The sequence below is a fragment of the Lonchura striata genome, chromosome 2 (genome assembly GCF_050655825.1).
Source record: "Lonchura striata isolate lonStrDom1 chromosome 2, ASM5065582v1, whole genome shotgun sequence".
Lineage (NCBI taxonomy): Eukaryota > Metazoa > Chordata > Aves > Passeriformes > Estrildidae > Lonchura > Lonchura striata.
The window spans coordinates 102,749,553-102,763,893 of NC_140704.1; the positions used below are offsets into that span (position 1 = coordinate 102,749,553).

The 14,341-nt window shown below is 33.3% G+C and overlaps 1 protein-coding gene across 6 annotated transcripts in view; it reads left to right on the forward strand.

Moving 5' to 3' along the window:
• Positions 1–14,341, forward strand: part of CDH19 (cadherin 19) — a 113,980-nt gene that overhangs the window by 56,660 nt on the left and 42,979 nt on the right. For 2 of the 6 annotated variants that reach the window (XM_085571895.1, XM_085571896.1), the window contains exon 2: positions 9,601–9,736. The exons of 2 other annotated variants lie outside the window; for them this stretch is intronic. The gene's annotated coding sequence lies outside the window, so the exon portion shown is untranslated. The remainder of the gene's footprint in view (positions 1–9,600; positions 9,737–14,341) is intronic. 2 more of the 6 variants (XM_085571898.1, XM_085571899.1) reach the window with 1 other exon arrangement.

The following is a 14,341-nucleotide window of genomic DNA, read 5'->3' on the forward strand; positions in this document are numbered from 1 at the left end:
CTTTCATTACAGATGAATTATGTGCCCTGTATATTAAATCAGTAGCTGTTTCCACAAAGATTATAATTCCAAATAGACTGTTCTGCAAGAATCGTGAAAATAGATCATATTTTATTTTAAGTTTACCTTTTCACAAAGCCTATTGAGTCTCTACTTGATCCTAGCTGCAAATAGTTCAGCATCCAGCTTGATACCAATATTTGAAAAAAAATCAAGTGGTGTGAGCCATACAAAAAATGTCTACCCTCTTTTTTTTTTTTATATGAACTAACTGGATCTTTATGAGACAATTTTTTCTTTTCTCATTCTCTTCCACAGAGAAAAATAATCTATTGAAAATTTTAGATAATTTACTTAACTTTGAAATTTTCAACCTTGAAATAGCTCAGCGTTCAATCATTTTCTCAAGATAAAATGTTTTGTTCAAGCATATTTAAATTTTAAGCTGTAGTACTTCTGTATTTTCTTATTTTAAATATTGCTGTTTGTATTCTGTACAATTCATTGTCTATCAAGAGAAGGAAATAGCAAGACATCCCAAAAGACAAGTTCAGATGATCTAAAATCCTTTATCTATTCCCTGTCCTAGCTGGCATGTTGCCTCTTTACTCTTGGAGGTTGTATGTGAATGCTTCATACATTTGTCTCCTTTAGTTTTACCTAATCCTTCCTGACACCATTTCAGCAATGGGTAGAATCAACACACTAGATTTATTCATTACTCTGCAGAGTAGAGCTTATTTTAATGTTCTACTAAGAAAACTTGAAACCCTTGTATTTATTTTTTTGGAAAATGACACTTTCTACCCAGCGGGGATTTTTTGTTTTGTTTTCACATTGCTATGCTGGCTCTCTTAGCATGGATAATGGCCCTGGCCCCTTCCCAAAGAGGGGGATTTCTGTGCTGTGTTTAAGATTCCATAGCACTGTGCCAATATCCCGTCCCTGCTTCTGCTCCTTTGATACTGCACAGAGAAGGTGAAATAGTACAATAACATAATCAGCATTAGCAATGTATATTTGGAGTCATATTTCAGTTAGGGCCAAGGAGGTCACAAAAGTAATTTGAAGGAAAATGAGAGTGAAAATGTACAGAATTTACTTTCCTGGCTGACAGGAATTGGCAATAACAGCACAAATTCAAGACTAATATTTTTATTGCCCTTTTGTTTACATGTTTCCCTGTAGCAAAACCATGAGACCAGGGAGTAATCCCAGTTTATCTCTGCTTGAATTTTCAGTCAGTTGTCTAGATACTTTAATCTGATTTTTATTTAAACAAAGGCCTTGTGAAATTATGAAGCACTACCAAATGAAGTTTCAATGAAAATTATGTAAGCACATATCTGTATTTTGAAAATACCGTCCTTTTATTACACTGACATATATGATGGAAAGTGATGAATTAGACACTAGGTTCCTGAGTGGTCTTGTAATTCTGAGTGTCCAGAGGACAGATAATTTTGTTAAAATTAATGCTTACAGTGGAAGGCTTACTAGGCTATAGCACATAAAATGTGAAGTTCATATGCTCCGTAACAGAAAAAAAAATTTTTTTGAGAGAAAAAAATACCAAAAGCACATGGCCAAAGGAAACCCAAACTCATATATATATGTTAAATGTTCAGAATTAGAGGATATTTTCTGTAAGAGACCCCTAATAATTCAACAGTGTGTTGAATAGCAGTGGAGGTTGGAAAAGGGAGATGAAAGAAAACTTATCATTAAGGCAACTGCCTATGGCATCTCACAATTCATGAGAACTTCCTGAACAAAAATCACAAAAAAAACAAAGCCTCCTGTTATAATATGGAGAAACAAAGAAATTTATGATAGTGGCATGTCTAGCTGCTCCCTGTTTTCTTTGATTGCAGGTAACAGTCTTTTTATTTGTCTGAATAGTTTTTCATGCCATGTTGCATTTCATGTCATTTATCTACAGTTTACAAGTCTTGAGCAAAAAACTGTGAAAGGACCCAAGACACTGGAATGTTAGGAGATAGCTGGAATGACAAAAAAATGTAAATACAAGGATAAAATATGATTGTATGATTAGCTCCCATCCCAGAAGAAATACAAATGTCAATCTGCTCTTCAAATTAAATGTGCATGGTAGATTTTCAGGCTCAATATCTTATTGAAATCTGGAATATAAATTAAAATACCAGAAAAGAATAAATAAAGCAACATAAAATGAAATAAAGCTGTAGTAGTAATTCCCCCATGAGCTGTTTTTTTTTTTTTTCACTTACAAGATTAAAATAAATAACTCATTAATTCAGGAACCTCATGAAAAAGACCTACAGAATTCATTACGCAAGGGAATTAAATTATATAGAATTTTTTTTAAGACTCTTGAAGTTATTGGTAGACTCAATGATTAAAATATCTCTACACATTTATTAGTGCAATGGTCCCAAAGAATGTTTATTATATTTATATTTACCAATGCTATTTAGGAAATTTGCATTGCAGCAGGCCTGGTTTATGATTTCACTCTACCCAGTCACTAAATATGGCATAAAGAAGAAGGTGTAGGGAAGGAGGGCAAAATTAAACAGACAGAAAAAAAAGAAATCTGTTATTGTTCTGTTAGTGGGTGATCTCAAATCAATTTTAGGTAAAAGATTTTCAGTTTGTGATCAGGAAGCTGAGAAGCAAGAAATTGTCTGGAGTAAGCAAATATATAGTTTCTTTCATTATTTTTTTCCACATCCATCTTGACACAACCCAGCCCAATTGTTGATTATTCCATACTCTTAATCCAAAATGATGTAGTGCCCCTCAGTAAAACTTGCTGCCCATGACAAAATTATGTGATTCATAACACATCTTTCAACAGACTTCTTCAGTTTTGCTGTACCACATTTTGTTACCTCAGCACTGTTACTGCAAATTACATTTGTGAACCGTAAATAACAATTGATGCCAGTCCCATTGTTTTCACTAGATTGAAAAATTCCAACTGTGCCATCATCTTTTTCTGTTAAATCTACATGGCCTTTATGAACCTTAACTGCTCAGTTAGAGGGATTTTTTTCAAAATAAATTCTTAATACGCTAATAGCATAACTCATAGCCTCTCTTAACATGGAAAAAACTACTTTCACCACATCCAGGTTCCTCTTCCTTTTCATGCCACTTGGCTTTTTGATTGGCTTAATAGCCCACACACAAATAGTTTTGATACAGCATGGGGCAATCAAAGCTCATTTTTCACTAACTAAGGAACTGACACTTATTTATTAAATATAGAATCCATTGACTTTTTAGACCTAAATAATTTAAGCCCATTACTACCTGCAGGATATGAGTTCTGTCTTATATAAACTAGGGAATTATGTCTTTTTCCATTGAGTTACTATGGCAACTTCATGGACTTCCCAGTTTCTGTTGGCTTGCAATGAATTAAAGTCAGAAACACAGACAGACTCCTGAAAGAAGGAAAATTATGTAGATGAAGTTGCTTTTAAATAGTGAGCTATCCATAAAAACTATTACAGTAATTTCTTTTATAAGAACTTATTTTGGGGGCAAATTATGATTTAGTGAATCACTATATCTCTGAAAGTTCATGCATCTTCATACATTTATATGCATTGAAGTTATCTAATTGGCTTCACAGGAACCAAATAAAGCTCCATAGCCTGATGAAGGTAAGGAAAACTCTACAAAGCAGGAATGTTGATGCCCATGTCCAGGGCCAAGAAGTGGTTTTCAAGAGGCTTGAAAAGTATCCACTCATTAATGAACCCTGAAGCACTATTTCTTCAATACTTATTTCCATGCATCTCTGTGAAGGGATTAACTTTAAAAGAAGTACCTAAAGCCTTGCACATCTCTTTTAAGAAATACATGTGTGCATTGATGAAGAGGTGTCATATCTCCTGTCTTGAGATTTTATTAAAACATTATTTCCCAGAGGAAATTCCCCCATGTGTCTTACAAACCTAGTAATTAAAGCAGTGAGAGATACAAATTCCAATCCATGCTTTTCCTTTCTGCTCTTCTCCATGAGTTGCTGTTTTAATTTACAGAGTCATATAAAAGTTACCAATAAAAAGTGGTAACTGTCTGGCAGAAATAGTCCTCGTCATATTTTGCCAAATTAGAACCATAAGTCTCTAATTTTTATAGGCAAGTTTGCAAGGTGAATAATTGATTTTTATACAGTCTCTTCTACTTAAGAAAATCAATAGAGATAATGATATTAAATTAGTTGTATAAAGTCAATTTTACTCTTAATATATTTTTAAATTTCATTTAGTTTGGTATTGGTAGGTTTCCCAGGTTTTTTTTTTTTTTGTTTTCAGTTTTTTGAGTTTTTTTAATGTTTACATTGCTACCTTAAAAAAAAAAAAATCTACATTTTTACTCTGTTTCTTTATCCAGAATTTTTTCTCAGGAAATTAATATTTCACCTTTACTCATTCTTATCCTGAAGCTGTTAGCTTTCTTTAACATGCATAATTATTGAACAAATTGGCTATTTGCAACTTAATTAAACTCCCATACCTTCTGCCTTCTACATGTCAATACAGCATTTCATGGCTCTTTGAAATCTTCTCAGATTATCTTTTCCACAATCCCTGCTCCTTTCTTTACTGCACAACTTCTTGAAGTAAAATGTCTTGGGCCACTTCATTATCAAGATCTGATAACAATAATTTCTATAGTTTTCTTAATCCTTTCTCTTACCTCCTTTGTTTTGGAGACACTAGTTGACCACACAGTGCACCTCACTGATGTCACAACACCAGCTCCAGCCTTTATTGGTTTTTTGAAACAACTGAGAGTATTTCATACATAACAGAGTGCTCTGCTGGTTTCTCCCAGACACGTCTTTCTTTCACTGAATTTCAACAACTAATAAATATATCAGATGACCAGACAAAAAAAATATCCCATAATATTTCTGAATAACTTCAGTTGAGCTATGCTGGACATATCTACAGATTTCAGCTTAGTATGGTTTTTAGAACTGCAGAGAAAACTGGAACATGCAAAGGACTTGTCTGGTCTTTTCCAAAGCCCTGCTCAACAGATCTGTGTACTGACCAGGAGGGAAATTGTCCTCTCAGTGTCTCCTGTGGACTGAAAATCCCCCAGCTCAGTGCACTTGGTGTCCCTTTCTGATGCAGGTCTTAGTCCATGTATGGCTCCTGTCTTGCCTAATCACTGTGTGAGAATGAGGTCTTGCATTTCAAACATCTCATTCTTCCAGTATCTCACTTCTTGTCAATTACCATTCACCGTGATTCCTACTCTATTAAAGTCATCCTAGACAGGAATTACTTTCCTTCTGTTTCTAGCTGTCTCCTCTACTTGCTTCTTGGCTTAAGAAGCTTCTTAAATTGAAAGAAAAAGTAGGTGATGAAATGTAAAAATGTTGAGTCCGATTGTGCACTTCAATACTCTGATAATACATAAAGTTCATAGGCTACCTTCTCAGTTGGCAATACAAAAGCTAAGGCTACAAAGTATGTAAGAGCTCTTGAAATTGGCAAAATTACCCTCTGAATGACACACAGGGACTTTGGTTCAACAATATAATTTTTTATAATAGGCTTCTATGAAGTAATATATCAAAAGAAATCTGCATGGAGAGGTCTGTTTGAGAGATAACATGGAGCAGAGAAGCAACAGAGGGTCACACAGGTAACAAGTGGAAAATGGCACACAAAGATTATAAAGAGAAAAAAGGATGCAATAAATTGTTATTGCAGATGACCTACAGCAGCAGGGACAGAAGTGATAGGTGAATAGGTAATTCATTAATCTGAGGTGCAAACAGGAAATGTTTTTAAATTAAGAAAGGAAAACAATTGGGGTGGAACATTCAGTGCCTCAGCTTAGTGAGAAAGGAGTCAACAATGTAGCCTAGAAAGAAGAAGAATTATGTTTTAGTAAGGTAAAAAGTGGTTGTAAAAGGAAAGAAATTAATGAAAAGTTTAAAAAAAAAGAACCAAAAAAAAAAAAAAAAAAAAGGAGAAATAAAAAACAATATTTTTTCCAGAATCAAGGAGATCTCAGTGTCAGGCTTTCTTCTATCAAGAACACTAGCCCAGAACCTAAGTAATCTTGACAACTAACGATAACAATTAACTGAATTAACATCATCTGAGTTTTGAGGTTTATTCTGAAGTCTTCAGCCATCGGGAATTTTTAATCCAATTTGCCATGGCTATAACAATTTTTTTTTTTTTTTGTCTTTACCCCTCTGAAACAAGTAAAAACTTGAAGAATGACCAGAATATAAAGATCTGTGATAAAAGTGTGTTGAAAAGACAGCATATGTGGGTGTTCAAGGCACAAAATAATAGCAGAAATGTTTCAACAGCTTTCTTACATTGATACCTTACAGAACTCACCCAAAAACAGAGTGAAACCTGAACAATGACTTTTCAAAAGGCAAATTTCAACACATAGACTAGTGATGTTTATTAGTTCCTTATTAGTGGATTTTCAGCCAAAAGGAATTAATAATTAATAATAATATCCAAAGATATCATATTTTGATTCATTTTAAGGACTATTTTGCCCCCTTTTTATAGGAAGAGTTGCATGAGTAGCAAGGTAATAAAAGAAATTCTGGGGGTAAGCATGCAAGTAACGGATAAAAATTATGCTGAGATATCACAAGGCAACTTGACTATGGAGAGTGAAATCCCAGGGAACTTAAATGTTATTTTTTGATTAACCTGGTAGTATATCTTGATGCTATGTCAGAAATATCTAAATTCACATATATCCTTTAAGAATAGCTTTTAATACCAGAATTTTTAGAGCATGTAATATCAATAGCTTGAAACTTCCTTCCATTTTCACAATTTTCTATATTTATGACTCTCATAAAGTATTATTTAATTTTTTAAAAAAGCAGTTTGCAAATCTGATGGGCTTTGTTGGACTCTCTCTGAAAATTTTTATTCCACACTTTGAAACATAACAGAAAAGAAAATAAATCCTTTTTAAAATATTTTTCTATGAAACTTATTGTACACCTTTTTTGTTGCCTGGATGACATACTGCCCTGTTCCTATAATGTTCTGACTAACTCAGAGCTGTAAAATGCTTACAACATTTAATTGAATGAAATAAGGACTTCATTGAATTAAAATCTTTTTGATATATTAGAGGTTATAAAAGGATATCAGCCTTCAATGCAATTGAAAGAGTGAAGAGAAAGATTGAAGAAAATATACATTCTTGGTAGTAAAGTAGAACAGTGAAATATTGAAATCAGATGTAAGGGAGAGACAAGCCTCAGATCATTGAGATCTAAACAAAACAGAAATGGAGGATCTCCCTTATCTTTCACTGCAGGAGATAAGGGAAGATTCATCAACAGAGCACTATATTAAGAGAATAAAAAGACAAGGAAATATATTCTATTTTTAGGAATTTTTTCAGTTAGATATTTTTTATCTCTCTTACTCACAATTCTGAAAAATATGCATACCTTTCAATGTGTTGTCTCTTTCAAAAACCAGGCAAATTCTATCCTTTCCTATCTCATGCAACTACAGACTCTCTGAGGAAGGTGCATTCTTTCAGCATTTTTCCAGCTGACTTCCACAGTGGTGGTGGATGGACCTTTTCTGTCCATGAATTTAAATTGCACCTTTAAATTTAGTAGCTGGATTACATATCTGAGCAGAATTTCTAGCTTATAATGAACACTCTACATGTCATTAAAAGTAATTGTTCTTGCCTCTATTTACCTTATATGTTTTATTAATAAACAGAGAACAAATTAAGTTAACAAAAACTGTTTAAATTTTTTCCCCTTTCTTTATTTTTCTTTTATCTTTTTTTAAAGTAAATATATGGTTTCCTAAACTGCTTGAAAGGAACTGCTGTCTGCAATATTTATTTCCTTTATGTACGCATCCTGATAGATTTCCTCAAATATAAGTATTCTGGTTTTACATTGGCATATACTGGATGATTTTATTTCAGGGTGTTTCTGATTTGTCTCATCTTATGTGGAAAACTAACTCTAAAACCAAACCCAGAAGTTAAGTCAAATTCTAGTAAAAAGCATTCTCTTAAATTAAATATCAAAGCTTCTTTTTATCTCATATTTAGTGAAATAAAATCTCCAAAACCATGGAAAAGGTGAGTTCACTGCATTATTAGCTTAAATGTATGCAAAGAATAATTATGAATTAAAGAGATTAAAAGAACCTAAATCCTACAGAGAGTTTTGGAGCATTTAGTGAAGTGCCATCCTGAAAATCATTTGGCAAACAGATTCAAGTGGGAATCACAGAATGAGGTCCTTTACATCATTATTCTGACAAGTGGTTCTTCAGTACTGAGTGGTATCCTGCAGAGCCAAAAATGTTCCAGTAGGATTTGCCCAGTGAATCAAACATCTTGTAATTGGATTTGCTACTTGCCTACAATAAAAGACAAATGCCAGAAGGCAAGAATTTCTGTTTTTACTGTGTACACGTGCTAGTCTTTTTAAAGCAGCAAAATATTTATGCTAAAATACATGGGATTAATAGTAATATTCTATAGTGCAGACTATTTTAGAAATAAATAATTGTCCTAGTTAAGGAAAGCTACCATTAAAACTAAATGCTTGCTTATTTTTAGTGTAGACAGTGCGGTATACCACAACCACATGTACTGGCATAACTGGATCTTTTAACCTCTCAGCATCTATTTATCAAATCAAATTTATATGATGAAGCTATTGAATTAATACAGAGAATGAACATAATTTTTCATAAAGTTAAGTTCTAAGGTAAGCTTTTCAATTTTTCTTTAGCTACGAAGCATCTGGACTGAAGTAGCATTTAGCTGTATAGCAGAAAGTCCCTGAAAAAGAACAAAATGTAACACCAATTTACCGATGTTTAGAAAAGAGACACAGGTATTCCTCCTGCTTCTATTTTCTTCCCCACAAAGAAATTGAAGTAGGAATATCTCTGTGTCTTGTCTATGGAATTATTAATCAAATAACTTCATACCTCAGTTAATAACGTGGAAAAGCCATGCTTTCAGTAGAACACAAGGTGCCACATCAACCAGGAAGCAATTTCAAAGGTTTAATTGCATCTGTTGTGTGTCAGTTTGATGTTCCTGATGATACCTGCTGGTTCCTTTGCGGGATGTCAGTAGACTCCAAATAATTACTTGATTACTTTCTGATGTTGCACATTTAATTTTAATATTATCTTAAAAACAGTAAAACAAACACTGACAGAGGAAGTTTACAGAAACATTGGCTTGTCTCTGGCTCAGTCCCTATGCAGTGTCTGCCTTCATCAGCACTTTAAGAGTTCACCTTTGCAGAGCAAAAGCTGTCTGACAGAGACCTGCCCAACAGAAACTTATCCTTACACACACGCATTCTATTTTGCTGGTGGGAATGGTGTGGGTGACTTTCTTTGTCCCTAGAGATTTTTAGGTGGGTTGAGTCATCTTTTCCAGGTTCTTTCTAAAGGATCTCAAAAAAATTGCAATGACAAGACTTGGGTCTCCTGCCTTCTGAAATGTTTGAGGCTGTGCTTCCAGCTCTATGTTATATGAATGATAACAGAGAATAAAATAATGATTTTGTGTTTTCATAATCATGTGTTTCAGAGATTCATGAGAACCTTTGTTCACAGGATCACAGCAATGAGTGGAAGTAAGCCTCTAAGCCAAACACAATAATGTTGCACCACACACAGAAATATTGATCTGGTGCCAGCTACATATATCTTCAGCAAACTTACAGGTTAGCAATCAATTAATTGGTTCTAAAAATACTGGTGGGTCAGAGTTGAAAAATGCAAGAGACTGGTTACATCATCATGTATGCTCATGGTCATTAGGAAATAGGTACTGCAAAGCTAGTTTTATATGCCAAAGTTAAAATGGAATAAAATACTACCAATAGTCACCAACTTGAATTAGAGTTGTTTCTCAACATTGGTTTACTCATGTCTATTGGTGATTAATATAAAGAGTTTTCCACTAAGAAAATGAGAGCCACCAATGATACTGAAGAATGACATTGTAGAACATAGAGTGTGCCACCACACCCTCTGTATATTTCTCTTTGACTTGTGAGCTTAACAAGTAACAGATCTACCTCTCATTTTGTTACTCACTGCAGAAATCTCATCCTTCACCTCAGCCCCCCTTCCCCTCATTTTGAACAAATCTGCTACATTTGCCTAGAGTTGTCATAAGTTTTTAATGGAAGACATAGGATATTGAGAAATAGATACACTGAAAAAGTTGTTTTGAATATTTAGTAGAGACAGAAATTTATCTACTGTTTGTCATGCTTTGAAGGCTCAGAGTTTTGTCATCCAAAATGGCATTTGGGCTTTTTGTACAGTGGAACAGATATTGTAGTAAAATATGGGGGATGTGTTAATATACTCTGTTAATATATATAAAACACTAAGAATGACATGATTTCTAGTGAGTCTGTTCTACACTGATTAAAATATATAGCCTTAAAGGCACTAATCAAGTAAAAAATTCCTTTCTCTAAGCTATTTTGTTCATGTATATCTGACAGATAATTACACTACTAATTCTATATAATAGTTTGAAGGCCTTCCTTAAAGACACAATGGTATATTTTCAAAATCAAGAAAATAATGTGCCAATTAGAATAAAGTGAAATTTAAATATATTCATAATATCTAAGTAATTGCTCTCCATGTAAGTGAAGTTCTGGGTGACTGGTGGAGACACATGCAGCCATACTGTGTTAATATGCACTACTAGTCAACATAATTTGGTCAAATGTCATGTCAAGATGTGCATTAAAGAAAATACCTCTCAACTTAAGTAGTAGCTTTTTTAAAGCAGCTAGTTTTGCAGTAGACTAAAAATATTTTTTTTATATCTCTAATTAATTGACTGAAGAGAATATTGCATTTAGATGTTAAGTTCTGATAAGCACAATATAATTAAATTCAGAATACTTGTTAGATAAAGCAGTCCAAATTTATTTTAAGAAAAAAAATATGTGAAAGACAAGAAGGTCAAAATATATGAAATTGAAATATTTAGACTCAATGAAAGTAACAGCTAAACTAGACAACTATAAAGAAAAGCATTCCGGCAGATAAATATAAGTTGAGAGGCTTGTGGAAAAGGTGCCTTAAGCTACAGCAGGACTGGCATCAGTTTTACCCAGTCACAAAAATCAATTAATCACTTAGTCACTCACAAAATATGTGTGTACGGTAAATGGTAAGTGTGACTGTATTTAGTAAAAATTAAGTTCAAATTGCAAAATAAAATTCTTGTAAATTTTAGTACTTTCTCTTCACTGCTGCTTTATTATTTGCTTAGCTAAACATTACTGTCACAATAGTGACTTCCAGCGTAATTAGTTATGGAGTTAGGTGTACCACATTTATTCCTAAGGAGTTTAATATGCCTTATTCTAATGTCTCCAAATAAAATAGTTGAAATAAGAGAAGCATTGAAAACTTACTTTAAAAAACATCTTGGTACTGATTGCAAAAGACCACATCACAGATTAGATACATGAAAAAGATAAAGCAGAGGTTTAACAAACCAAACCTGTAAAAATTATTATTCTACTCTATCTGAAATTCAACAATGGTAAGAAGTAGCAAGAATAGAATTAAGCCCAGTACTTTACACGTGCCAGAATATTTTATAATTGTTATGTAGAGATTATAAACCCAAAAAACAAAAAAGCGAACCCGCAAAATATATGCATTAATTAAAATAGTCAAGATATATATGTTATGTATTACTGATTCTCTGAGAATTGCAGAAGTAATATAGTCTATGTATCAAAGACATATTGTGCAAGACCTAAACTAGTCAATGAAAATAAATCCATATCTAGTGTTTTCTGGAAAGAATATAGAGCACTTATGATACACTAGGATCATCAGTATTCAACCACATTAAATGCAATTGGGATGAATAGCCAGTAGACATAGAACAAATGGACAAGTCTGTAGGGAAGAAATATGAAGTTTTTTATTCCTTTAAGCTTTTTATAACATGGTAATCTGTAGGGGTTAGTTGCACATTCCCTTTCTTCTTTATCCTATTAAGTGAAAATTAAAGATAGCAACATACAAGGGAAACAAATTTCACTACCATCATAATAAAACCAAGGCATAAAGCAGAACACGCAACTGAAACAACATCATGTTAAGGCTGTTCTTGAGATAAGAAATGTTTCAGAAGCTGCATATTAATGAATTAGATTGGCTTACATGTATTAGTCCTCTTGTTTGTTTGACGCTATTAAATCAAGCAAAGACAGCACCAAATTTCACAAAAGGAATGTATTATGTATTTCAGTCTGAGTTTTTAACATTTTTTTGGCTGACTACATTCAAGGACAGAGAGATTTGTTCTTCTCAGGAGTCAGTTTCAAAATTGTAGCACCAAACATGTATAGGAGATGGTCCTAATGGTCTCTACTTAAGAATATCTATCACATCCCTTGTTACCCTATTTCAGTGTTTTGCTACCTCCCAACTAAAAGGCTTTACTTATATAAAATTATGGGATGTTTGCTACAAAAGTAAGCTGGTTGTTCCTTATTCTTCAACTTAGAGAACTGGAACAGAATTTTTCACCACCTGCACTCTAACCTGCTCTTTGGATTTTTTTTTTAATGCTTTAGAAAGATGTTAGTCTCCAGCTTTAGTCTTTTATTTTGTCCACCAACAAACATATAACTTCACTGTATCCCAGAAGTAGTCTTTTATAGACATCTGCTTCTTCCTATTGTTTTTCTTGCAATGCTAGGCAGTAGCATGTATTATTTTATAATGTAATTACACAATAACAATTTAAAAGAAAAATTGAAACAAAGGGAACTCAGAACCAAGTCAAACTACTGGCACACCTAAAATAACATCCAGTTTCAAATGGAGACAGGATGTCACTGGTTGAAGATTCCAAAATAAACTTTCAAAAGGACTCATCAACTTTGTTCCAAGAATGTAAATCTGTTTCTAGTCTACAGGGAATTTGTGGTTTTCCTTGGGTATGAAAGGAAGATGTTGGTATATAAACTTTAAAAGCTGCAGCCCACATATTACAACTGCAATAGATATTCTCATTATTCTGTTATTATCAGACTTTATTATTGCAACTCACTGCATGTGAGAAAAACTGGAAACATACTTCCAAAAGGACAGGAGCAGAACAATGGTTTCCATTCCTTTCTTCCTCTTGGGAAATTTTTAGTGATAGATCATTTGCTCAACTCTGAAAATATATTTGCCTTTTTTTTTTTTTCAATGAGAAACTATTCTATTAAAAAATTATCTATTAGTGCATACAATAAAAGCTTAGTGCTTTAACTAATCCTCCCTTCTGCTGCATACTATAATTATAACACAGAGTACAAGGGCATTATATTTACAAAGACGATAGCAAATGAGTGTAAAACAACAGACAACTGATGGATAGGGAAAGACAGGAAAATAAAAGGGAATAATGAGGCAATACTAGACAAAGTGATAGGCAGCAGTCTCAGCACAGAATCATCTTAAACAGTGTGAGCCTTTTTATATTTATTTTTTCTTTTAAGTAGGTAATACTGAAGTTTAGATTTTTTTAAAGAAAAGACAGAAAATGATGAAAGAATAAGAAACTACTTTCTGGAAATTTTATTAAACTGACTTCTGAGACTGAGCTACAATCAGTGGAAGAGAAAGAAAGTGATTTTTTCACAAGGACTAAAATTGGACTATAAAAAATGGCAATACACGCTGGCCAGAAGCTGGAGGCAGTGTCTCAATGCCAAATGGGTAGGAAGATATCAGAAGCAAATAGGCTTTGAAAGGTCCTGAAAGTAAAGGCAAATTTAGAATGTTTGCTATAGCAGAGGAGAGAAAATCAGACACTCATATAGATCTCAATTCCATTAAATAACTTTGTTTTTAAAGGAATTTGCCTACCATATGAATTTTCAGGTTAGTCTTCTTATATACTAACAGTGTGTGCAGTCTATGAGAATCTAAAAATATTTACTTGTTCCAATTCATCCAAGATGTGATGTTTAATTCCATGTAACACAGGATCATAACATAAATGAGTAAAAAGGAGACACCAAAATGCTCCAAAACATTAATTGCATGCTTTATGCTGTTCATAGGCAACTGCTGAGTACACTGCAAGAAGATGGCCAACAGCAGACCAGCATAGGCATATTCTGCACCCTCATTATGTTGTTGTCAATATAGTGTCTTCAGACAAATTTGATAATGACTGTTTTTATGACATTCACTCTGCATGAAGTACTGCCCCACAACCCTGAGATATTTTGTTGAATAATGTGGAAAATGCCAGAAAAAGCATCTAAAACAACAAAAAA